Genomic DNA, 26,805 nt, shown 5'->3' with positions numbered 1-26,805 from the left:
AAAATATTGTCATAAAATTTGGGCCAATATGTTGACTCAATTTGACATTTCATTGAAAGTCATAAAATTTTGAATGAATTATTAATTTTAGCACTGTATTCTTTCAAAACAATAGCATATTTTAGAGTTCTGTAAGAATGTCCAGTGAAATTTTGTAAAGTTCTTGATAGTTTCACACGGTAAAAGTTCAAATAAAAGTCTTTCCAATTTTTGTTGATGAAAATCTTTCTATTATAATACAAATTAAAATGCCAACTTTCATGTTATTTGTTAAAATTTCCATAATTATGTTTTTTAAGGAAGGCGTTTTAAAATATAAAAATTTTGTAACACATCATTCATAAACAAATTTCAAACTTTTCACTATTATTAAGACATTTAAAATTTACTTATTCTTTACAAAACTTGAAGACTCCACAACTTTCTTTAAATACTAGCATTACCATCATATTGGTTTATCACTTGAGCAAACTGGTGTTTATTCTTCACCAGTGGCCTAAAGATTTGCCAAATTAGCAGTTATTACAGAAAAAGGCTTCCGTTCCTTGTGTAGAGGCAACTGACCTTTTTCGAACTGCTGTTATTCCATTATAAAAATTAAAAACACACTCTATTTTATGAAAGAATAAAAAATACTTATATTTAAAAAATGTATGTTTTTTATAAGGTGAGAGCCTTCTACGTTTATCTTGAAAATATTTAAAAAATACCAACAATTCAAAAAATTTCAAACAATAACTTCATTCTTAAAATACTGTAAAAATTAAAAAAATATAAATTCAAAGAAACTTAAACAATACTATAAAAATCTTATTCACATTAGGAACCTTCCGTGAGTAAAACCTTCAAATTCTTTACCTAATTTTTACCATATTCAATAATTTCTTTTTCCCAATTCAGAAATACAAAACTACATTTTAAATAAATCATAATATTTTTGAATTATTAACTTTAATTTTAAAATGATTTAAGCAAAACATTGCCAGCGATAAATTGTAAAACAATGCAATTACTTATATGATAAAGTAGTTTAAAAACGCAATTTATGCCATTTGGAACTTCATACCACTTCAACATCACATTAATAGCGTTTGATAATATTCCATTCTTTGAATAAGAGCATTGAAATACGCAAAATGTGCACAAAACATTATTTCACTCATGAGGTTGCTGACCTTCAAAGCACTTTGGATGTTTTTCTTTTTACGCGATGATTGGAAATGCATAAATATTGTGAATATTCGAAGCGAGCAAGAACCATTAAACATATTTCTTCAAAACATGTTCGATTTTGAACTTATAGATACTCGATGATTTTAAAAGCACTTTTTGAATATGCCGTTTAATCACACACCAGAAACGAATTTGATGATTCACTGGAAGTTTGAGGCAGCAGAGTTCGAAAACCATTGGGGAAACTCGCACCAGATTAATCCTTTCTTTATATATATATATGCATATATACATAGGTTTTTAGTAATATATATATTTAAAGTAATAAATTTAGAACTAATGTTTCACAAAGACCAAAAATTTTTAAATTCGTAATTAGTAAATTTTAATTTAAAAAATTGTTTTTACTTTAATTATTTCTCCTAGAAACAGTATTTCAATATTTTGTAACTTAAGCAAATTATTTTAGTAAGCAACTCGACTAATTTGGAAGTGTGAAATATAAAAGTCAAATTAGACTGATGAATTAGTAACCGGTAGGAATGGTAATAAAGTCTGCCTGAACTCTATAATAATTTATAAAATTATACCAAGGAAACAGAAATGTTAATACATTTTTGCAATAGTAACAGAATGTTTGGTTTGGTTTATTTAAGTATGTCAAAGTTATTAAGTATCTACCTAAGGGCAGTGATGCCTTGGTGGACGATGTTCTAGAGAAATGGCTTGTATACAAGTTACACATTTCACAAGGAGGAAAACCATGAAAACGCCCATACAGCCAGCCCGTTTCCTTGAAATCGAACTTAAGTCTACTGGGAATACTGATAGGATTCAGCGACTTTATTGCTCGGCCGCTGGTGCCGCAGAAACAAATTGTAAAATTTAAAATTAAATTATTGTTTATATTATATATTTATATGTACACCAGATGTGCAATTTATTCACAAGTTAATGTTATATTAGTATATATATATATAAAGAGAGAGAAAGAATTAAAACATAATCATATCATATAAAATTATGTATTTACTTCCAAGTTTGCTTGCAAAATTTTGAAATCAATATTTATATCTAAACTGGAACAAAAACGTATCTGATATTGAATAATTAATGTATCCTTTGCACATTTTACCCGATTATAATTTAAGCTGACGAAGGCAGGCACAAGAAGAGTAAGATTCAGAAACAAAGTTCAACATTAAGGATCAGTGTACATTTTAAAAAAATTTTTGCAGTACTATTTTCGATAGTTTTTTTCTTTTAACTAACTTCTACAGCTGCTTAAGTGCAAATGAACCAAATAAAGGGTGAAGAAAGATATGATAAGTATAGGGATAAAATAAGAAAAGTTGGACAGAAGTTAAGCTACTGTCGCCATCTATTGATGAAACAAGAAAAACTAAAGCAAAATATCTTTAAAGGCTGAAGGTAAAGATAGATTGCAATTGGGGTCATTAACTAGAAGAGAAATGTTTTTGGATATGAAACGCTTTTAAAAAATCTAATTTACCAATGGAGGATGTTTTTTGAATAATTTTGGCAACAGAAAAATAGAAAGTGTGATTTTCATTCCAACAATGCTGAGCAACAGCGGATTTATGTTTCCTTTTTCATAACATATGCCTCATGTTCTTTAACACAAAATTTTAAGGCTCTTTTTGTTTGACCAATGTAAATTAAACAAGGAATTCTGTAAATAACCCAGGAATTCATATCCGGAATGGAGTCCTTAAGCATGGAGCTAGGAATTTTATTGATAGTCGAGAAAACAACCCGAAAGTTAAATTTCTGCAAAATGCGTGCAATTTTATAGCTAATTGAAGGAAAGAAAGGAATATCAGCAGAATTCTTATAATCACCCAAAACATGATTGTACCTTTTGATGTTTTTTGAATAATGCTCCGATAAATGTGCTTCGATGAGAATTTTTTAACTGCACGGTTAATGATGTTGGGTGAAAAGCCCCTGTCAATAGCAACTGCTTTTAAATAATTTAGTTCTTGATCAAGAGCTAATTTGGAGGAGCAAACTTGATGTACGCGGAAAACAAAGGAATAAAATGAAGCTAACTTCTGTTTCGTCGGATGACATAATTTGAAGTATGGTGGAAGGCAAACCGATGAAGGTTTACGGTAAAGAGCAGTACTGAAGTCAGATATGTTACGTGTGACCAAAATGTCAAGGAACGGAAGAGAATTGGATGTCTCTAGTTCAAAAATGAACTGAATAGCAGGATCAGTGGAATTCATTATTGAAAGAATATTATTTAATTCATTTTCATTACCGTCAAACAGGGTAAATGTATCGTCTACGTAGCGGAACCAAACTGGGAAGTTTAACGTTTTAAGGAATTTTGATTCAAAATAACGCATGTAGATATCAGCTGGGATTGGACTAAAAGGGCTTCCCATGGCTAATCCCACAGTTTACTTATAATACTTATTTTGGAAAAGAAAATGTGTTTGTTTCAAACAGAGTTGGGTAAGTGAAATTATTTCATCAATTTCAATGCAGGAGAAATTATATTCACGAAGTCTAGTTTTTGGACATCTTAATGCACCTTTCACTAAAACAGTGGAAAATAATGATCTTACATCAAAAGAAACCATGATGAAATTTTGGGGGGAACTATTTTTAACTTTTGTACAAACTCTATTGAATTTTTAATGGTGTAAATCTTATTATCCAATAAAGTTCGAAATCTAGAAACTAAATACTTAGCTAACAGATAAAGCAGTGCCTAAATTTGATACAATAGGGCGGGAAAATCACACTTTCCTTTTTCTAATGCCAAATTATTCAAAAAACACCCTTCATTGGTGAACTAGATTTTTTAGAAGCGTTTCACATCCAAAAAAACATTTCTGCCGTAGTTAATGACCCCAATTTGCAATCTATCTTTACTTTCAGCAAGATATTTTAGTTTTTCTTGTTTCATCAATAGATGGCGGCAGTAGCTTAACTTCTGCCCAACTTTTCTCATCTTATCTCTATCCTTATCTTATCTTTCTTCAACCTTTCTTTGGTTCATTTGCACTTAAGCAACTGAAGAAGCTATTTCAAAACACTATCGAAACTAGTACTGCAAAAATTTACGCTGGTTTTTTATTGTTATTCAGCGTGCGGGCAGACGAATTATCGATTTCTTAATACTGTCTATAAATGCTTTGGTTCGAATGCCATCGGGTCAAAGAATAAATCAGCTTTTATAAACGTAAAGTAAAGTATATAGCTTTTCTAAACGAAGAAATTCAGTTAAAGCTAGGTAATGAAGAAATATCATACAACTCTCTTCTACTTAAAACAAGACAAATGAAGTTACATAACTCCTCACAGTAAAGGTTTACAGTCATTTATTATTTAAACTCAGCGTATTAAACTGCTCGTCAAGGTAAACTATCCAATATAAAATAATTTCTCGCAACTTCATAGTTACAGGAAAGCTAATCCAGCTAAAACAATACGACACAACTTCTAGAAAATTTGTCCGTAAAGTCTCCAATATGTATCTTCTGAAAATTTCCACAATATCGCCAAGTTGTTAAAAAATGTTGCAAAATGTTCCTAACATGGCGACAAAATTTTTTTACCGAAGGTTTATAGTTTGAATGATGAATAACCATTTATGTCTCTTTTCTCTGTATTAGCAAACACCGCGAAATGATGAAAAACAGCGCAGATAAAAGTGCAGCTGTAACGTGTAATAAATATCAAATTACTATAAAATGGTACACAGTATATTTAAATGAATAAATAAATGGAAATGTATCTGATATCTGCAGCAAAATATAAATGAATGTAGAAAAATATGCGCACACATTTCCATCAGTTGTAACATACTTGTAAACTTTGCTAGCGAAGCATGCTCACTTAATTATTCTTTATTTTTAGCTACTTTTTTCAGGATTTAATTTTAGCTAACTAATTTTATACAACACCTTTTACAGCTGAACTTTACTCTGAAAAGCTACTGTTGCATGTAAAGTGCAATAATCTGTCTTTGTCAGCATAAAGAGTAACGCCGTTTCCTAAGAAACTCTATTACTTGGCCCAATGTTAAATGCATTAAGCGTGAAATTAATGATTATTCTTTTAAGCAAAAAAACTAAATCCTGTGAATATAGTATAATAAACACCGCTATATATGCAATTTGATATTTGTCCCAAGTTAACGAATGAATTTCTGAATTAAAAGTATTCTAATAATATTGCTGTATTTTTGTAAGAACGTAATACCTTGTCATTCAATTGAAAATTTTTACGCATGCCTATGAAAACATAAAGAAACCGCTTATATATTCCCTAAGTAAATAAGATCGGAACAAGATTCTAAATTTATATAAAAGAATTCGAAGATATTTCCTAAATCATAGCACCAACAAATATTTAAAAAAGCCTTCGATTTGAAAGTTTAATGTTGACTGTGAATGAAAAAAGTTTTCTGAGACGTTTATAGTACATAACTTAAATCAAGATATTAGAAGTAGTTTCCAGAAATGTAAATACCCAGGGCTAAATGCTGCTATCTGTATTTTGAAATCTCTTTCTGCGTATATGAATAAACAAACAGCAAATTCGCTTCAGTCAACACGCGGCAAGACCTGAAGGTTTTATAAATATTTTCGTTTAGACATATTTACTTATATTTTAAAATGCCTCTCGAGAATAAAGTATACGTCTTTATTTTCATTTATCTTTATTTTAGTAATATGTCAAACATAAAATAACAGTTATAAATCGAAAAATGTTGTCTGAGTCTCATTATTTAAATTAAAGTTATATTTGAGATGGTGAAAACTATCCTAGCATGTAGAATTTTATGCAGATTGAGAATTGTGCAATTCTGCTTAGCATGTGGACTGGATGTATTTATTTGAATTTTAATACATTTTAAAATATTAAATATTTAATTAGTCATAAAAGCCTAGAAGATTGTTAACAACTTGATTTTTAACAGCTCAATTAATAATTTTAACCTTTCCAACCGCTTTTGACCATTTTACTTTTACACGCTTGTTTTGGAAATGCAAGTTTAAGTCTCCCACTCTTTTTCTTTAATAAATCAAAGCAGTTTTAATTCTGGTGCTGTATGTTTAAAATTTCACTTCTTTTAGTATTTTAAAACACAAAGTTTAGTTTTTTAATATCTAAAAGTATCCATTTAGGATTATATATATATACGTTGCGTTGCATTACTTTCTAGAGTCATTAGGTTATTATTTTGAAGCATGAGTACATGCAAAATGTGCACTGCCCTCGCCGAGACTCGAATCTGGACCTCTCGAATACGCAACGAGTGTGCTAGCCGTTACATCACGAAGGCATGCAAAAAGGAGGGATAAAATGCCTTTAGAACGTTACCAAGACACTTAAGCATTCACTTGTCTAACCTCAGAACCACTGCTATTTAAAATGGCATAAGATCTTAATTTAGCTTTCAAATTGAAACTATGCATTGATTAAAAAACTGAGAGATTTTACTGCTGCTTAACAGTTACATCTTAATCTTATTTCTGATAACACTCCCATACTGTTTATAATATATTTAATTCGTATGATTTATACGGTACGTAATTTATTTGTTGTAACTATTTCATTAGTAATTCAAATAATAAAATAATTTTTAACGACATAACATTTCCACTTAAAAACCTTCTTTATTTATAATCCGTTATTATTTTTTATCAGGGAGAGGCACAGCATTTTTAAACGTCTTGAATTTGAATCTGAAACTTAATTTTTTCTGGAATTTAATCCTTCTGAGGAATAAAAAGGAAGTAAAGTAAGCTTTTGCATTCCATTAAAAGTTTCAAATAAAGATTTGAAATCTGCATTTTCTAAGAAACAAGTTTAAGAATAGTTTTTCAAAATACAACTAAATTTATCAGAAGTGAAATCAAGTTAATAATCTAAACTCGAATTTTAAATTGTTTCCAGTATAATTTGACAACATAATATTTGAATAACAAATTGTGAATATTGCAGTAGTAATATAAGTGCTAAATGTAAATATAAGTGCATTCTTTTTCAATGAATATCAATAGAATTAATCTTTCAAAAGTTTTAAGATAAAATGTTTAATGAGATTTTTTAAGTTATAACTCGGAAGGGAAAAAAAACCCACATTTTCAGGATTTTCAGCTGAGAAATCAGAAGTAGAATGCACCGTCTATTAGACAAAAGCTTACTGCAGAATGGTTTGGCTTTACCTAAGCTTTTTTTTGATTGGTTAATTTCGATTTTCAAATAATAACTTATTATTATCTGAAATGTTATATAAGTGCCTGTGCCGTTCGCTATACGCAAGAGTTAATGTCACATGGATTAAATTTGATTTGACGCAATTTAGAGAGATTTATTGTAAGCAGTTACTATTTTTAGGCCAGAAAAGAAACTAACAAGATTAATAGAAATTTAAAAGAATACTGCAAATTAAAGCAATAAATTTTATTTGCTTGGTGTTTTTTAATCTTACATACATATATAATTCAGAAATTACCAAAACCTATTTGAAAATTGAAAAATAAAAATAACAAAAAAGACATTAAAAGTTTGCAAGCTGTACAAAATAAAACAATTTGTATAGCAAAAAAACTATGAATATGAAAAGTAAGGGAACAAAATATTTTCGTTGCTAGCAAGCCCGTGACTGTACTATACTCAGGCATTATCTAACTGTGATACACGGAGGTTCTTATTATGCACCCACCAGTCGTCGAGCGGCCGCTGAAGCTCGGTCCGAGGTTCGAAACTCGCGAACAGGCTGGCTGCATGGGTGCTTTCGTGGTTTTTCCCATGCGTGACTAGTATACGAGCCAGTTTCTCTTAGCAAGTCCTCCACGAAGGTATTCCTCGCTTTTAGCAGATAGCTCTCGAGTGTTTTGTCATAATCAAATAAAACAAACAAAATTTATTATGTAAAATGAAAAAAATAGGTACAAATATTTTTTAAAATAAACTAATTTTAAATTTTAAATAAATCAGAAATATCTCTCAGCCGTATGCCACAGTATAAAAGCACAATTATATCTTAATTTCGAGGAAACAGTTGACTTTCTAATATTTCAATGTTTCGAAAAAGTTAATAATCTCTACACAGAGTAATTCTTCAGTCTTTATTTCTAATTCTCTTCATGAGAATATTTCTCATATTGGAATTCGAAAAACAAGTCTGGACAATGAATAGTGTAGACATTTTTATATGCGTTAGTAAACAATATTTTTACAATGTGGTAATAAAATCAAGGTACTTCTTCATATTAATATACTATTTGCAGAATGTAATTAGTGTTATCTCTACGTTGGCAGCACTCTTATAATTTTAGTTTACTAAGCTAGTGCAATATACAAATAATACAAAAAATAATTAGAAAAATATATGGTTTATATTTTGTAGGATGTGTATATTTGCTTACATAACTGCCAAGATTAAAAAAAAAAATGTTTATTAAAAGTACAAAATTGCACGTCTCGTTATCTAGATTCTGAATGTTTATATGACACATGTAAGTTGTTCGAGTAGAATGTACCAGTGAAATTTCACCTAATTAGCTGCCATTAACTCCATCCGATGAATAATAAGACAGGAAATTTAGCTTTGTCCATTTGGTATGAAACAAAAGAAGAAATTTTAAGTCTGGGGAACCGTATACCATGCAATCCAAAGTGCTGAGATGATACGGCTTCTATTCTTCTCAATTGCTAGTTGTCACCTAATAGGGCAGCTAACCGTGCAGTTTTGAGATTTTCTGATTATAGCTTTTCTGCTCTTTTGAAAGGATCTACTTTCGGCCCGTGCTTCAAGAGGGATTTTTGCCAAACGTGTCGAATGACATCTCTGGTGATATTTGAGAAGAGTAATCGACTACTCAACTCAGAAAGGTGGAAGTTTCCTTCGAAGTAATGGTTCGGAAACATATCGAATGAAAGTGATGAAAAAAAATTCGTTCGTTATTTTACGTTAAACTTCTTTGTATCAAAGTTTTATGGCAAAGGTAGTTTTCATTTAATGCTCTTTAGTGGTCGTTGAATCAGATGCATGTTAAATTAGTGTCCAAAAAACATTGGTATGAATAATTTTATCCGCAATTAAATTAACCTTGGAATCAACTAGTTGTCGCCTGGTTTTACAGATATTTTTTTTTTGGGGGGGGGTCATTTATTGACATTTTAAAGGAATCTTAATAGATAGACGGATATATAAGTTTCTTTGACTTCGGGCATTTGTCTAAGTAGGTATCCTTGGTAAGATTTAGAGTCTTTATATGCATCACCAGTATAAGCTGTAGACCTTTTAGGCATTTATTTAGAGCAGAGAATAACCCTTTCCGGGACTCGAACGTCGGATCGTCCGATTAACTAGCTAGACATACTACTATTTACACACAGGAACACGAGGGAGGGAACGAGAAAATCACTTATATTCCCCACTATAAGAGCGACTTGCCAGAGAGTCATTAAATCGGGGTAGTGACGAATTTATAGTCAACAATATTTGAGTCGGCCGCTTCTCTACAGCTAAAATTTTTAAAAGCCAAGAAATATGATAATTCAAGGGAACGTGACACTTAGCCGACAACCACTTAGCCGACGGGACACTTAACCGACACCAGTTAGCCGACAGGACATTTAGCCGACACGGACACTTAGCCCACAAGTACGCTTAGCCGACAGGACATTTAGCCGACGAGGACAGTTAGCCGACACAGACAGTTAGCCGACACGGACAGTTAGCCGACAAGGACACTTAGCCGACAGAACATTTAGCCGACACGGTCAGTTAGCCGACAGGGCAGTTAGCCGACAGGACAGTTAGCCGACACGGACAGTTAGCCGACAGGACATTTGGCCAACACAGAGAGTTAGCCATCAGGACATTTAGCTACGAGACACTTAACTGTCAACAGGACACTAAGCCGATAGTGACGTTTAGCTGACGCGTGCCCAATGATTATTTAAATTTGTTATCAATTACAAAATTTCTCGACTTCTCCAGAAGTCGAGAAATTTTGTTCAATATTTAAGTTATTTTTTTCGCTTATCAGTAAAATTCAGTTTACGATTCTTGAAGATCTCATATGTGCTTTTAATTATTGTGTTAATTTAGCATTGTTTGATATGTATCGTGCTGTTTGGTGTATATTGCCCAAATTGAGAAAGCGCTGAAATTTCTCGTCAGGGAATATGAATCAAATTTCGAAACGAAAAGAATTTTTTTAGCTAAGTATGGTGGTCACTTAATTACTTTTTAATATGAGATCTTCAAAAATTATCCGTAAAACTTTTTCATTTAATCAACTTTCACATCATTAATAATTTTCCTTGTTTACGTAATGATATTAATTTTCCAATCTCGCTCTTCCAAATGCTTTCAAATTTCTATTATCTTTAAGTTTCATCACATAATGTTACATTCCTTCCCTTAAAAAATCGTTTGGCTCCTCCCACTAATGAAATTTCCTTTCCCTATCATGAAAAATCTGAATAATGCAATAAAAATTTTGTTATTCTTGAATTATACTTTTTTATAGAAACATATGGCGATGAGGGTTAGTTCAGCAAATATATTTTATTTTGTTATTAAAGCTAATTAAAAAAGTGAATTTTCAAGACCAGCAAAGGTATAAATTATTTGTGACCTCTATAATTTGCAGTTCATGCCACCATCCTTGAGACGTGTGTGTGTGATTATGGCAAAGCCTCGAGGGCTATCTGCCTAAGAGGAGGGATGCCTTCGTGGAGGACTTTCTTAGGGGAACTGGCTCGTATACACGTTACACACGGGGAAAACCACGAAAACGCCCATGCAGCCAGCCCGTTCGCGGGATTCGAACCTCGGACCGAACTACCAGTGTTCAGCGACTTTACCGCTCGGCCGCTGGTGGGCCCATCCTTGAGACGAAAATTCTGTAACATTTTATTGACCACGCCTCTCGCTTAGAATACTTACTTAGGTTAATGTTTATAGCCCTAAACTAGTGCATAATGTTAAATTAGAAGTAAAATATTCTTTAACGTTTTGTTTTGTTCATAACTGAAGCTGCAGAAAGAGGCGGCTACAAATTAAGTAGGGCGGAGCAAGGCGTCACATCGGGAAAAGTCGCCGTAATGTGGTGCCATCTATCAATGCTAGATTTAACTAGATTAGTCATGTAAATAGACAATATTATGTACTATGTTTTGAAAGTCGCGATGTGTAATTTTGATTGTAATGTGTTATATTAATGTTTTTCTTATAAAATATAACTTTTCTCAATATCTGTTAAAAATGTATAAATTTTCATTTAATTTTTCATTATTTTTTTTCTCTTTCTCGTTTTTGGTTTAGCTACATGGTACTGCGGCCACCTAATAGAAGTAGGTTTGGTTTATGTAATTACGACAAAGCCAGAAGGCTATCTGCCTAAGGGAAGAGATGCCTTCGTGGAGGACGTTCTAAGGAAAACTGGCTCGTATACACGGTTCATATGGGGAAAACTAACTAAAAACCCAAACTAAGGACAGTACGTTCGCGAGATTCGAAATTCAGACCGAACTACCAGTGCTCTGCGACTTTACCGCTCAGACGCTACTGGGCCTATCAGAAATAGAGTGACCGTGTTACTTAATGTAGAACTTCCTTTGAAAATTGCTTTTTTAGGCTAAACCTTTATAACTGCGTTGCTCGAAAATGTCCCAAACCTGAATACCGAAGTTAAGTATTATTTTTGAATTATGCTTTTAAAGGAAATATTGGCGGTTTAGTGTTAGATTAGCATCTCTATTTTATTCTGCTGTTAAAAAAATACTAAAGAGAACTTTAAAGGTTATGGTGACCGAAAAGAGATGTTTAAAAATCATTGTCAGCCGGCAGTTGCTTATTCTTAAGATAAAAATAAGCAACTTTATTAAAATGTCGGAATCGGGCAAACTCATTTTTACCTAATAACTATGGCCATTATGATAAAACTTCAAAAGTGAATACTGAGAGAGCTGAATTATTGCATAGATTTTATTTAGCCGATTATTATTTAGCCAATTTTATTTATTATTATTAGCCGATTTTATTTAGCCAAATAACCCGAAAAAATCACTAAATGTGCTTTATTAAGTTTTGATACCGTTATCATAAAACGTTCATTTTTCAAAATGTTGAAATAGCTTTCTCGTTTTCGAGCGTGTTGGGAATTCCATTTCAGAGCTAACAAGTGAAGCTACTTACTGTTATTTGCTTATAGAAAAATGGTATAATGCATTTGTATTGAAACATACTTGGTTGCTTTTGTCCTCTATTCAAGTTTTTGTAATTTAAAATATTCAGTCTGGGTTTCTTAAAATTGTAAATTTCTTAAAAATGCGTATATATATTTTAGTAAATGAGAGAAGGAGAGGAAAAGAGAAAAGTTCGTGTTCTTCTTTTACATGAATGTGATATTACTGTTTTTCACACATCATCAGTGTCTTTTTTATATTTAATTATATAACTATTTTCAATGGCTCATATTCAGAAGACTTCTAGGTAAATATTTGATTTTGCAAATTTTTAATATGATCGTTCGAAATTTTAAAAAATGAAAATTAAGGATGTTTGTCTAGTGTATTAAACAAGTTATAAGAGATCTATATGTTTGAAGGAGCGGATGCCATTTTAGGGAAATTTTCTAAGAGAAACTGGCTCATATTCATGTTGCACACGAATACAACCATGAAATCGCCCATGCGGCCACTCCACCCGCTGTTAGCTGTTATTTGAGTTAATTTCGAACTAAATTAGAGTTTTTACACATTTTCTTAATGTTGGGCGTAATGTTTAACAAGTTTTAGAAGTTTTAATCATAAATCTTTAAATTATTTCTATAAATTTGTAGGGCTACTATTATTTTGCATTTTATTTAATTTCAGCGTTTCATATAACATCTCCTTTCTGTTTCTTCACTAGAGATATAAATGAATTAGAGAGTGAAAACAGAAGAGAAACATGCCAGGTGAAATATAAAATTAGCAACGCAACAACCTTGAGTTTAGCGTAGATTTAGCCTGATCTCAATCGATTTCGAGGACAAATAGTTACAGGTTCCTGTTCGTCAGGAGCAAAGAAATCTGCATGACTGTGAGACTGTTTGCCCTCGGAATCGATTGAGACCTTGACGAAATCTACGCCAAGCTTAAAGCTTTTGCGTTACTAATTTTATGAATTAGAGAATATTTAAGCTGAGTTTTGCGGATAGTCGTCCGAGCATGTCTCTACCTCTGGACGCCACATTGCTTAGTTTTGCCAGCTCTTGCATGATTCTACTAAAATATTCATTGATTAGCCAAAGATTCGTAAAATTAGAGTGATATATTTAATTTTAGATACAAACATTTCTGAGTGCAATGATTTTAGAACGCCATATTTCTTTGATTCTCTTTTTGGTATATAAACAGTACTATAATCATAATGCATCTTAAACTCGTATATCAGATCAAACCAATCTTAAAATCATAAATATATATATTTCTTTTGTATTAGCTGTTCTGAAGCAATATCTCTAAATTTTAAATTAAATGGATGTATTATTTATCTAACAAATGAAAAGTCAATAAAATATTCGCTGTGTATATTAGAATTTTGAAGAGCGCAGTTGTTCTAAGTTCTACACAATAATACAATAAAAAATGTTCACCACAAACTGAATTTTCTGCTCAAGAATTGGACAGAATATCTTGTTTGCGCTTATTAAATCATACATTAAATCATTAATCCATAAAAATTAAATAATAAATATTCACTGAAATTTAGAAAGCTGTTTATTTTAAACCTGAATGCAGTTGCACCACTTTTGCTCTCAGCTTGCCTCAATATGATGTATTTTTTCGTTAAAACGCGTGCACCGAATATTCTTCCCTGAGATCCAAGTTTGGATTATTGATATTAATCATGTTTTACGAGCTATCCCTTTTCAAACAGGACTTTAGTACTGACATTTTATAATATATAGTATCTGGAGCTATTGCAGATATGGCGTCGAAAATACACGTTCGTTATAAAGCAGCAGTCTCTAACTTTGACATTTATTATGTTAATAAATTTTTCGTGCTTTGCTCATTTATATTTTTTATGAAAGGTATATTTCGGTCGGACTGAGTTCGGGATTTTTTTCTTCTATGGCAACCATCAATCAATAAAACCTTTATTTTCATTCATATAGGAATGATGAATACGATTTTCATTCATAGACGAATGATGAATAAGTATTTTGATGAGATTCATTATTTGAACCAGAAACATTTTTCATCAATTTACTTTCTTATGTTCTTGTCAAATGGAATGGGAATGAAATTTTTAAAAATGCCTGCATATATATCTTGTTGATTTACATTTTAAAAACTCCTCCCTTTATGCGAAATATTTCTAATTTTTGATTTTTTGGGGAAAACGAGAAATGCATATGTAACTAGTGAAAGAATAAGAAAAAGTAAACGATAGTATATTACTTTTAACAGCAGTTTTATTCCAGACTTTGTTGTTTAAGGTTGTAGAAATCCATTTTTAAAATTAAAAAAAAAAAAAAAAAAAAATAGGAATATGAATAAATGTAATTTGTACATTTTCTGCGTTCAAGTAAGGTCGTCATTGTGTATATTTTAAATATACTGAGAAGATAAATTAAAATTTAATTATAAAATATATTGACGCTATATTTAATTAGCTGTCTTCAGGAAAATAGATATTTGACTTCAATATTACATTGCTTCAAGTTTTTAGTCCAAAGGGTGTTAGCCTATTAATTTCGTTTAAGGACTATTAATTTTGTTTTGACATTTTGAGTCGAAAACCTTAAATGTTCGTTTCACTTTTCAGATTGTTGCTACCAAATATTATTGCCCTGTGTTATATTAAAAAAATTAAATAATGAATGTATGTATGTTTCTCGCATTGTGATAAAACAATAGTAACTACAGCCATCAAATTTTGAATAACGTAATCTTCCACCAAATATGGCCATCTGAAGGCCCTAATTTGGAATTTGTTTTATTATTTATTTACATTATTTTTGGACAATGAGTTACATAATTTGACGTATAATTAGCCCAAAGAGGCGGTAGCCCAGAAAGGCTATTAGTCTCCCAAAGACATTTTGCGCGTTTCACTATAAACGACGAATTACTTTTTAAATTTTTGCCACTAAATATTATCGCTTTGCATTAATTAAATAATGAAGAATCTGCATGAATCTATTGATGTTTCTCGCATTGTGAAAAAACAAAGGTACCTACAGCCACCAAATTTGATAGTCCTGAAATTTGTTTCATTGTCTATTTCATATTTTTTTAAAACTTTAACGAATTTTTGATTAACAATTCGACGATTTCAAAGCGAGCAATGGCAACAATGTAGGAAAAAAACATTATTTATTATCTTCAACGCGGGAGACTGTGTATCGGAAATTCCAAGGATATGCTGTTCTCCAGTAGTGTGATGTTGCTGTTGAATTGAATTTTACGTGGTTTAAGTGCGAAGAACATAACATTAAAAACGCCATTGGGCGTAATACAAAATTGGAAACCTTTCAGATTTTATTATTTTATTTATCTTTATGATACTTACAGTACCTGGCATCTAAGATCCAGCAAAATTATTTTCTTTGAAACAAGAAATAGAAGAAAAACAGTTAATTACCGCCAAACACATTTCATCTGTTATTAATAAATATTTTTGAATAATTACAAAATGTTATTATGCCTAAGATTACATCAAGTACTAATAAATTTAGTACAAGATAAGTACTCATATTTTAGTAAAGAGTACCCTTTAATACCAGATAATAAATGAATAATTAAAAAAAAAAAACAGGTTTAGCATTTGCCGAAATGATACAGTGTTATTCTAAATTAATCTCTAATGTTTAAAGAGAACATTCTTTATCGAACTTATCTTAAATCCTCATTTCATTCCTAAATTAAATGCAAACAGTTGACTTTCGCCATTCGCAATTCATCCTCGTAAACGATATTAATGATCTAGAGATTCATAAATTTAACTTTTCTTCTGTTCAAATGTTCGATCGAAGGAGAATTTCCTCCGTTAATGATATTCCAGCATTTAATTCCTTTCATTTCAGAATTTTCTGCGGTCTTTTGATTCACTTAATTTATCTGTAATATTTTTATTCATGCTTATTCGCATTCTTTGAGAAAAATAACTTTAAAATTATGTTTCCACTGTAAAATATCTCAGATTACCCTAGCTAGCAAAATTTTGGCAGGCAATATAAATGGTTTTTAGTGAAATAAATGAAAGTCCATTTTGTCATATATCCATGAATAAATACTGAATTCTCTGAAGTGGTGTTTTCTTTCACCTTGAAGTGGTATTATTGATTTCATCCAAAGAACATATCATATTTAAAAGCAAGCACATCAGCAGCCAAGTCGTGTTACTGTCAAGAGTGGTTCAAAATCTGGCGAATGTGCAGGTTGTATGGGAATTTTTGTGGATTTTCCAAAGTGTAACTAGAACACGAGCTAGTTTCTTTCAGAACATTCTAGAGTAGATACTCTTTCTTTACTTTTTGTCTACAGACAGCTGTAGACAAAACCTAATAAATCTAGTCCTATTAAAAATAAAGCAAACCTAAATTTTCGTGTTTCATCTCCAACTTTTCCGCATTCGTCACAAACTAAACTAATCAAATCATGATAAATGACTAATTAATTAATTCAGTATCAAATCCAATTAGCGCTTATTTCTTATGCGATAAAACATGTTTTCTTGTCACAAGGCAAAAAGAAAAAAAAAATCTTTTTCAGCTGGTAGCTGGTTTCAACTAATTAAGGCGAAAATCAAACTCTAACATCAAAATCTTATTTACTGAACTTTCTCCAAGATTATTATGCGAAGAAAAAGAGAAATAATGAGATATTTTGCCACTCTTCAGATGCAAGAAGTGTAAAGTAAGGGAAATTTGCAGCTATACTAGATTTTGAAATGCGTTAGGATTGACATAGCTTTAACATCACTTTCCGATACTTTAAAGTCCCCAAGGGTACAGAGCATCATTAGTTTACTAACTAGGATAAAAAAGAATAATTCTACTTTATCATATATATTTGCATGGCATTGCGCTTTAACTAAAATCAAGGCGTTTATACGAGAAAGGAGTCATACATTGGCAAAAAAATAATGACTTTAGTTCTAGAAAAAAAATTTTTTTTTCAAAGTATACTTTATCTAATATTTAGCAACGAATATTCGAAGCTAATACTTTAGTTAACTTTGCATTGGAAATTCTCTAATGCTTGTAAGTTACCTTACTACTGAAGAAATAATTGTTGAAATAACAAATAAAGCAAGGAAATAAAACGGTATTTTTAGTGTTACAGGAACCTCCTTCAGTAATAGAAACCTCCTTCAGAAGAATACTGAAATGTTTTATACAGCACAATCAGGGCCGGATTTGGATTCGATAAGGCTCTAAGCTATTTGAGATATGGAGCACTTTATAAGTCCAGATATTATATGTCAGTGCCAAATATGATTTTCGACTAGTTAGAGGAATTTTTGGAGCCCCCAAGAAAGTGGGAGCCCTAAACTATAGCTTGTGTAGCTTATACGTAAATCCTGCGTAAAAAAAAAAAAGCTATCTTCTTCTATGGATTTTAAGTTAAAACTAGGCAATTATGTTTTAGCTCTGCTAGCTTGTGCTCGTTATTTGAATTTAATCCATTTCAAAGATAAGTACGTGCAATAAATACAGTAGACTGCTCTTAATTGTAATCAGGTTTGTCTACAACTGTTTTGATAACAGTAAAACGATAACGGATGAAAAATATGAAAAATATCGCTCAAAAAAGATAGAATTTAACGAAATTAATTTTTCTAAACAGGCATTTTCTCATCATTTTAATTAGAAAAATGCAAAACGTTGTTTATAAATTGTTTATATTATTTTTAATGCAGAAGTTCATTTATAACTGACAATAACTAGTTTCTGGAAATTATTTGACCGATGCTGTAACACTAATCGTAATATTTGTAAGGCATCCTTCATTGGAAGAGAATATAAAAATGTATAATTTTAAATTAAGGAGAAAAAAAATTAGTTAAAAATTCTGAAGTTTTTTTTTTTTTTTTTTTTTTTTGAAGAAAGACTTGTAACTAAACGCTCTCAGAATCGATAAATTCAAAATCTCCATAGCAGTTGCTTTTCGCCCTAATTTAAAATTGAATCCTAGATGTTTGACGAATTTTTTTAATGGCTGGGCACTTTATTTAATAGCCATTAGCCTTGCGCCACTGCAATAGTTGGAAGTGGTGGCCATTTCATTGTGGAAGCACCTAAAAGGTGGCCACCGCTGCCTCCTATGAAAGGACGGACAGTTACAATCTCCTTCCGGGATTAGAATTTGGGCCCATCGCTACTACAGCAGTTAGGGACACTAACCACTATGTCGGCTGGGCGACTTGACGAATTAACCTTATTCGGCAAATTAGTTTTTTTATTTGACGAATTTAGTTTAAAAAATGTATTCTATCATAGTTTGATCAGAGTGTTACGAAATGTATAGGCGCGGGGAGATGGCTTCCCCGCAAAGCAGTTTTAGCGTTGCCATAAAATGGAAAGGGAAGGCAGGGTTGCTACATTTGGCGAGAAATCGCCCATTTGGCGACAAAATTGGCGATATACCATGGACGGTTGGAGAACCTTCCGGGACGAATTCTTACCGGTTTAGCCCAGAATGTTCTCGAACACAAGCCGAAAGCTATATAAACCCTGCTGCTAGCAGGCGGTGAGTGTGCCTCGCCTAGCGAGCTGATAATAAGTCATTGAGCGAGTGTCTCGAAGTCTAGTATCGAGTTGGTGTCTCGTCTAGCGAGTCAATCCCTGCGGAGTCGATCGAGTTGACAGCCGGGCAGCGAGTGCCGAGTGGGTCATCGAGTGCACCGAAAGAGTCTCGTAGTGTATGGCGGTTAGTGCATCGCCGAGAGAGCGTTTTGAGATCCGGGAACGACTGAACCAAAGAGTTGGGAGCTGTGCTCTGTGTGTCATCGAGTGCATCGCGAGTTGTAGCGTGGAGAGCCTCGAGAGTATGTGGAGTTCCGAGAACGACCGAGCAGAGTCGGGAGCTGTACTCTAGTGCTTTGCCGTGAAGCTGTCTCCACTGTGATAGCCTAATAATCTGGATGCTGTGTCGCCGATCGTGTCAGCGTGTTTATAACAGTTCGACGACTGTAAACGAGATTTTGGAGCTGTCTGATTAATACCGGTCAATTAAGTGTGTTTCGATACTTCATCAAGTGCCGTCGTTATTCACTCCAAATCCTCACGAACCCCATACAAACGTAAAAGAAGAAAAACGTAACAATATTAATCAAATTGTCGATTAGAATGAGCGACATATTTTTCATGTTTCCGTATACAAATGGACGAGACTTGGCAAATCTAAAACAACGCTCAAATGATAAAATAGCATCAACTGCGTCTCATTAAACCGCGTCTACTAGTCCTTTAAAAGACGCAGAGGTTATCACAGGAAGTAACCAAGAGATACTCAGTATGACCTAATTGGCTTGACCTTTAATTTTCGCGCCCTGTATATGATTGATTTAGTTGCGGAGTTAATTACTGAGGAAAAATACAGCAACAAACGTTAGAGAAAAATTTGTTAATTGTAGATTTTGCAAGAGCTGTAATGTCAGAGCACTGTTAAACTGGTTATCACAGTGAGGGACGGGAAATGCAAAATGAAACTTATTCAAGAAACCTATTCTTCCGAAACTAAATTATAGGGTAGATTTGAAGTAAAAAGCTTTACTTTGAGATACAAAGCGTTGGCTGCAACGCCGTGCGCCTAAGTGCATCTCCGCGTACGTTGCGTGTAAATCAGCTTACCAGAAACGCGTATGTCAACTTCACAAAAGGATTAGGGGATGTAATTACGTAACTTAACTATGTAAAATTCTAGAAAGTTAAGGCTTTTAAAAGCGTTCCAGTTGACGGGGTATTGCGAAACTTTGTTCCCGCAAGTGAGATAAAGGTTCAGAATTGCAGATACATCGGAAAAAGAAGCACAGGTTCAGGGTATGGGAAAAGAAACATAATTAGGTTTATTTTTATAAAGTCAGCAGCAATGCCTAATGTTGAACTGCGGATTCGGATGTAATCGTTCTTTTACGTACAGTATAAGACTACTTTTTAAGCGTTAGAGTATTATGTGATACAACCATTAAACTATCTGAATTATCATGATGATGATGAAAAGTCCAATATTCTTATTTAGGAATATGGTACCTTGTTATGACTGCGAACATATAAGTTCACTATGTTGTATTACATGGATGTAGTACAAAGTAGTTTTTTAAATTAGCTTATTTCTTTGAATGAGTCAAAAATTACATATGTACAAATGCGCATAAAATTTTAGACCAGGGGTTCTCAAAAGATGAGGAATTCTCTCTTTTTTTTTTTTTTTTTTTTTTCCATAGAATTTCATAGGGGGAATTTCATAGTTTTAAGGAGGAATGCGATCAGCCTTTTATTTACCTATTTAGTTTTGGTTCATGAATATAAAAAACTGTTTTACTTCAAATTTTGGACATCTTATCAACATTGTCTATACGTTTACTTGCCTAATTAATAAAAAGCATTAAAAAATTCTAAATTTAAGTAAAGGTATGTGTGTTTTTCGAGATTTGGAAAGGAAGGGAAAGGAAAATGATCTAGGAATGGTGAAAGGGGTGCATGGGGCAAAAAATGGCTGAGAAACACTAAGTCAGACGAATTTCAAGTTATTTTGGAACCGTGTGAGAGCTATAGATTTTAATAAATAATTTAGCTGGTTTACTTTCCGTTGTATAATGTCTCTGTAAGTAAACTTTAGTTAAATTTTGCTTAGGCTATAAAACGTAAGTGACAGCAAAACGTAGTCATTCTCTAAAGTGAGCTAAATAGAGAGTAGCTGAGAGGAGTGAAGGTTTAAACTTTACATTATCAACAAGAAATTTTGCTCCAGAACTGATAAAATGGTAAAGAAAGCGACCTTTCTCAAGAAGAAATTTATAAAGCATTTAATAACCTCCATAAACTTTCTGAGTTTCTTATAAATGCAAACAGAAATATCATTTATTTTTAAAGGTTTTTGTGGATTATTGATTAGAAATTTTATAACGTCTCGATTCAAGGCAGATGCTTAGTCAAATATATTGGTAAATTAAGTCATTTCCCAAAATAAAATACATAATATTTGAAAAATTTCCGGCATTGAGAATATGCAGATTCTGTAAAATAAAAAAAAAATGTCTCTTTTATATTGTTGACGTAGAGCAAAATGTCCGGTTAATAAAATGTTCCTCATGGTCATATGAATTAAATGCAAAACATGCAGTTTGTCAAAGTGCAGAATTCCATGAGTTGCAGACTATTTCATGTATCTAACTATAGAGCTATTACGATTGCTATTTTGTCTAATACCGATCCATTAATTGTCAAAACGAGCATTTCCTATATTATAAATTTATTGTAAATATTTCATATATCTTACTAAAATAATTTAATGATTCGCATAGAAAATAATCTAAATCAGTAAGTATATATGTTATTGAATTCTTTCTAAAATTTTATACATAAAGATTTGAAAACTTTTGCATTCAGCTACATTAAAGTATAGTGAATATTTTACTAATTGTATTCATATTAGAACTGATGCTCTTCCATCCCATCATCTACTTATGCAATGTTCGTCATCTCAGAACAGAAAATGATGAACATGCAAAGAAGAAATACGTTTTAAATGGTTTCATTCTATATTAAAATCTTTTTCTGCCAGGAAGTGATCTTCTCTCTTGAAGTATTTGAATGAATGCTAGTTCATTTAAAATCTCAAGATGCAATTCAGAAAGAGTGAGATCATAAAAATACTCATCTGGCTATTAAATGTTCTTCAATAAAAATAATCAAATGTGGTGATGTATTCAAGATTTCTCAAAGAATAAGAAGTAAATCTTCGAATAAGTACTGTCTTTGAAAGTAGAAATTATGAATTTCATTGTAACAATGTGACCCTATTTAACAGTGTAAGTACCTACTTAGAAAACTGGCAACCGAATAAAAATCTTCAATAGCGACTGATGAGTTTCTATCTAATTGTTTTACGTTTATTATGCATCCGCTGAGAAGAAATGGTACTGCGATGAAACTATTGAATGAAATTAGTTATTGTGTTATTCAGCTCACAAGTCAGAATTAAAATACTTTTAAAGGAAATCGTGCTCCTTATGTTTTATTAATTTTCAGTCATAGCTGTGGCTTACTATATAGGAATCAAAGGAATTTCTCTTTTTTTATCTTCTCAGAAATAGAATGTGAAAAGTATAAATTTTTTTTCACTGAAATTTAGTTTCTGAAATTACTTCAAATTATATAAATAGATTCTTTATAATACTGTGAATTTTTAAATAACTACTTTTCATTTTGAATTTTCATATACTTTTTTGTAGCATTTTAAATCTATACATAATTAATGTACGTTTAGACGCATAATTGTTTACTAATGATAGAGTTTTAAAGCTGTGTGTATAGAATCGTTGAAGTTTACACATAAATGTAGTAGAAATGAAGATATTAAAATTTGACTAATTTTACAAATCATCATCAAATGCAGGGCTTCTTGAAAAGTAAATAATTTTCGATTTTGAAGATCCAGTTTATTACATGAAAATCCTTCTGAGTTTATACTCAATTGCGCTTTTCCTCTAAGCTATTTTTTTTCCTGATGAAATAAAAATTCAGTAATGAAATATAAACAAAACAAGTTCGAGGTTTATTTGTACAAGGAGTTTCCTATCCTATTTTGAAAATTAATTTTAACTGTTGTAATCTCTAATTTCAAAAATCTTTTTCGATTAGAGAAAGATTATGAATTATAAAACAAACACATTGATTATTTTAACACTAAATGAAATGAAATATTTCACTACCATATATTTTTACCAATGATTTACTCCATTCGTAATACAGAAAATAAATGTTGCATGAAATGTTATTTGAAAAGCACCGTACATTCTATTATAGCTACAAAGTCAGTCTTTTAAAAATTGCTAGAAATAAAGTTACCGCTTACCAATATGTAGAAACTCTTTCTCTCCACATGCCAGTAAATTTCCTTGTGTTGAGAGATTGGCCAAACCCCCTAATGCAAATGAATGTTAGCCACATCCTGAATTGCATTTACCAAAACGCTAGCTTCTCATATTGTACACTCTTTATAATTTGTAGCTGCCTAATTTGAATACATCAAGTTAATCTTATGCTATACAAACTCAAACTGATGATGAAAATGAAAACAGCTATTATCATAGCAATCGTTTCCGCTTTTCTGCGTTTATTCCTGTTTTGTTTGCTTGTGATGTGGCAACTAATTTATTCATACTTTTCAATTAAAAGGAATAATTTCATAAATATATTCTAGTGACTCTTGTAATGAGCTGAATATTTATGGAAACGATTACTAAAGATTATTTCAGAGAAGAAGAAAATGTTAACTTAGCGAATATGTCAGAGTGTGTATAGGTAGTCAATTGTGTTCATTTATTATTGAAATTTTAGTATTTATTAGCTGCCTTAGGGAAGAAAAAAACTTGTTTATTGTTTTCTATCCTATTTATGGTAACTAAATATTTTGATGCAGTTACTCAATAATTTATATATAAATATGCTTAGTAAAACGTACAATTTATAAAAAGTGTTTCTGGCAGACATTTTGATATTTAACCTAAATCAGTATGCCTGTTTTCATAAGCAGCCCTTCAAATTACGTTTGCGATCCAAATGGCGAGTTTAACAGTAATTCTTAAAAAGTGTTCTCGAATGTTAAATACTAATAAAAACTTTTGTAATAACTTATCAAAAATACGAGGGCTATCCAGAAAGTAGATTACGTTTTGGAATAAAAAAATAAACAAAGTATAGGAAACAAATTTTATTATATACAGATGAAAGCCACACTCAAATACTACTTTTCTACATAGTCACCATACAAATTAAGGCATTTATCGTAGCGATGTACGAGCTTGGAAATTCCTTCGTCGAAAAATTCGGCCGCCTGCGCCTTCAACCACTTCGTTACCTCTTCTTGCAGCTGTGCGTCGTCATCAAAACGCATTGATTGCAATTTCGTTTCACAGTTCACATGTTTCACCCATGTTTCGTCACCAGTAACGATGCGATCGAGTAAAGAGTCACCATCCTTATGGTAAGCGTCCAAAAAGTTCAACGCTGCAGCCATTCGCTGATTTTTGTGGTCCTCTGTCAAGATTTTTGGAATCCATCTTGCACAAAACTTGTGGTAACCAAGCTTTTCGCTGATGATTTCGTGCAACAAACTTCGCGAAATTTGTGGAAAACTCAAAGAAAGTTCCGTTATTGTGAAATTTCGATTTTCACGGACTTTAGCATCGACTTTTTCGAGAAGTTCGGCGGTCACTATGCTGGGTCTCCCACTTCGATCTTCGTCGTGAACATTGGTTCGGCCATTTTGAAATCTTATGACCCACTGACGCACTCCACCTTCAGTGATAATGTTGTCCCCATACACTTCACGAAGCTGCCGATAGATTTCTATCTGTTTACAGTTTTTTGCAGTCAGAAACCTTATTACTGAGCGCACCTCGCAGCTCGCGGGATTTTCAATTAACGCAGACATTTCAAACCGTCACAGTATCTGAACGGAGCACAGCACCAACCTCTCACTAGCACGGCTATATGCAGACTGAGCTGCGCAACGCTCTGACCCCAAGATGGCCGCGCTAGCCCCGCCCCTAGCGGACACAGACGGAAACGTAATCTACTTCCTGGATGGCCCTCGTAGAATTAAACGAGAGCGTTAACACGTAATAAAACAAATTTTTGAAATAATACTTGAAATGCCACCACGTAACGGATATAAGATTACTTTTAATATTCAATATGAACATTAATCACAAAGCATTTAAAAGTCGGATATCATTTTGATTATCTTAATCTTTGTAGTAATTTAGCTTCCTTTGACTGAGAAATAAAAAGTAACTTAATTTATGAGTTCATAATCTATTGGGTACTAAGAAGGAAATAAACTAAAATTATAATATTATTATTGTTGCATATTCATTAGAGTTGAATAAACAAAAAACTACGAATCTCATATAACAGTCAACGACCGTATTAAAGTCTTTATACAATGGCAAACAATAATTATGAATAACAAAATTATGAAACAAATTAGCACAAGTAGACTGTCATCTAATGTAGAGTTACCAGATATTTCCCGGAACAGATTTAGTTGAACGTATTCACTGTCCCGAAATTGTGTTTTCAAGTTGTCAGTTTGCCTTGGTTTTTCCTTTTCACAAAAGAAAATTTGCTAGATGACATGAGGAGAGAGATCCTCCGTTTCTGATTTTCATTTGAAAAAAAAAAATGTTATATCCTTATTGGAAATTACTTTTTCTGTGTGTTTATCTGTTCTTATTGTATGAAAATGCTGACTTTCTTCTGCACAGTTGGTGATATGACTCATTCTGATACATTTTAGATATTCATTCATATCATGAAAATTTTGCTTTCCCCTCTCCATTTCTCAATCGCTTCTTCCAGACAGGAACTTGTATAGGCTTGTTAACACTTAGTCGAATCGTAGTGATGTTTCCTTTCGGATTCGTGAGTGGTAGTCTTTTCATATATATGAATTGGTTAAAAGTAGGCCCTTCTGTGTTCAGATGTGATAATGTCTCGCGCAATACACGCTAGTTAGCTAGCACTCTAGCAAGAATACACTCTAGCTATCCCAGGAGTAATATGAGGATATTCCAGGAAAATTGTGTAACGCTCCAATTATATATTAAAATATATAGTAACTATCCCAATATCCACGTGTTTTCATATGCCAGGCATATTCACCCAAATATTCGAAAGACAGTCTTTGCATGTTCTAGAACTGTTCTAAAAATTTAGGCTATAAACAGAAAAATAATCAGTTACCCTTTCAGAGCTTCGTACTCTTTTTAAGAATATATGAAAAGGGTTTTAAAATGTAGAAGAATATTTCTATGTATTCAGTTGATCAAAAGAATATTCCAAACTGGAATATGCTTGGCATATTCATCGAAAGTTATAAAATATTTCCTTGGAGATATGTCTGAAATATTTTAAATAACTTGTGAATATTCCTGGAAAGCTGAGGAATAATATGGAATAAAAGCGGAATATTCTTGAGATATTTCGGGCTGTATAAGACAAAAATATAAAATTTGCCAAGTAGGTGAATTATTTTACTTCCTTCTTTAACACCGTAAAATATTGCTATGTTTTAATTTTCTTAAATGCATTATTATAAAATTTTCTAGCTAATATACACGCTGACAACAGAAAGAAAGGTATACCGGTTTGCCATTCTGCAAGTACGCAACGTTACTAACGTCAACACATCGAAACCGTTAACGTGTAAAAGCGTGTAAAATTAAACCTAATTCCTGAGGTACACTAAATTCAGCAAAGTTGCAGCTAAGAAACCCGAAGAAAAACGCCAAATATTTTGCGGGTGTTTAGTAATAAGCGCAACAAAATGAAAATGAAAATTTTGATATACAGTTGAAAAAAATAATTATTAAATACACAGAGAAAGTTTGGAAATTGT

This window comes from Stegodyphus dumicola, chromosome 6 (genome assembly GCF_044657685.1).
Source record: "Stegodyphus dumicola isolate Sdum_Otavi_A_Nest chromosome 6, ASM4465768v1".
In the NCBI taxonomy this organism is placed as follows: Eukaryota; Metazoa; Arthropoda; class Arachnida; order Araneae; family Eresidae; genus Stegodyphus; species Stegodyphus dumicola.
Note: the sequence above shows the minus strand (reverse complement) of the source record.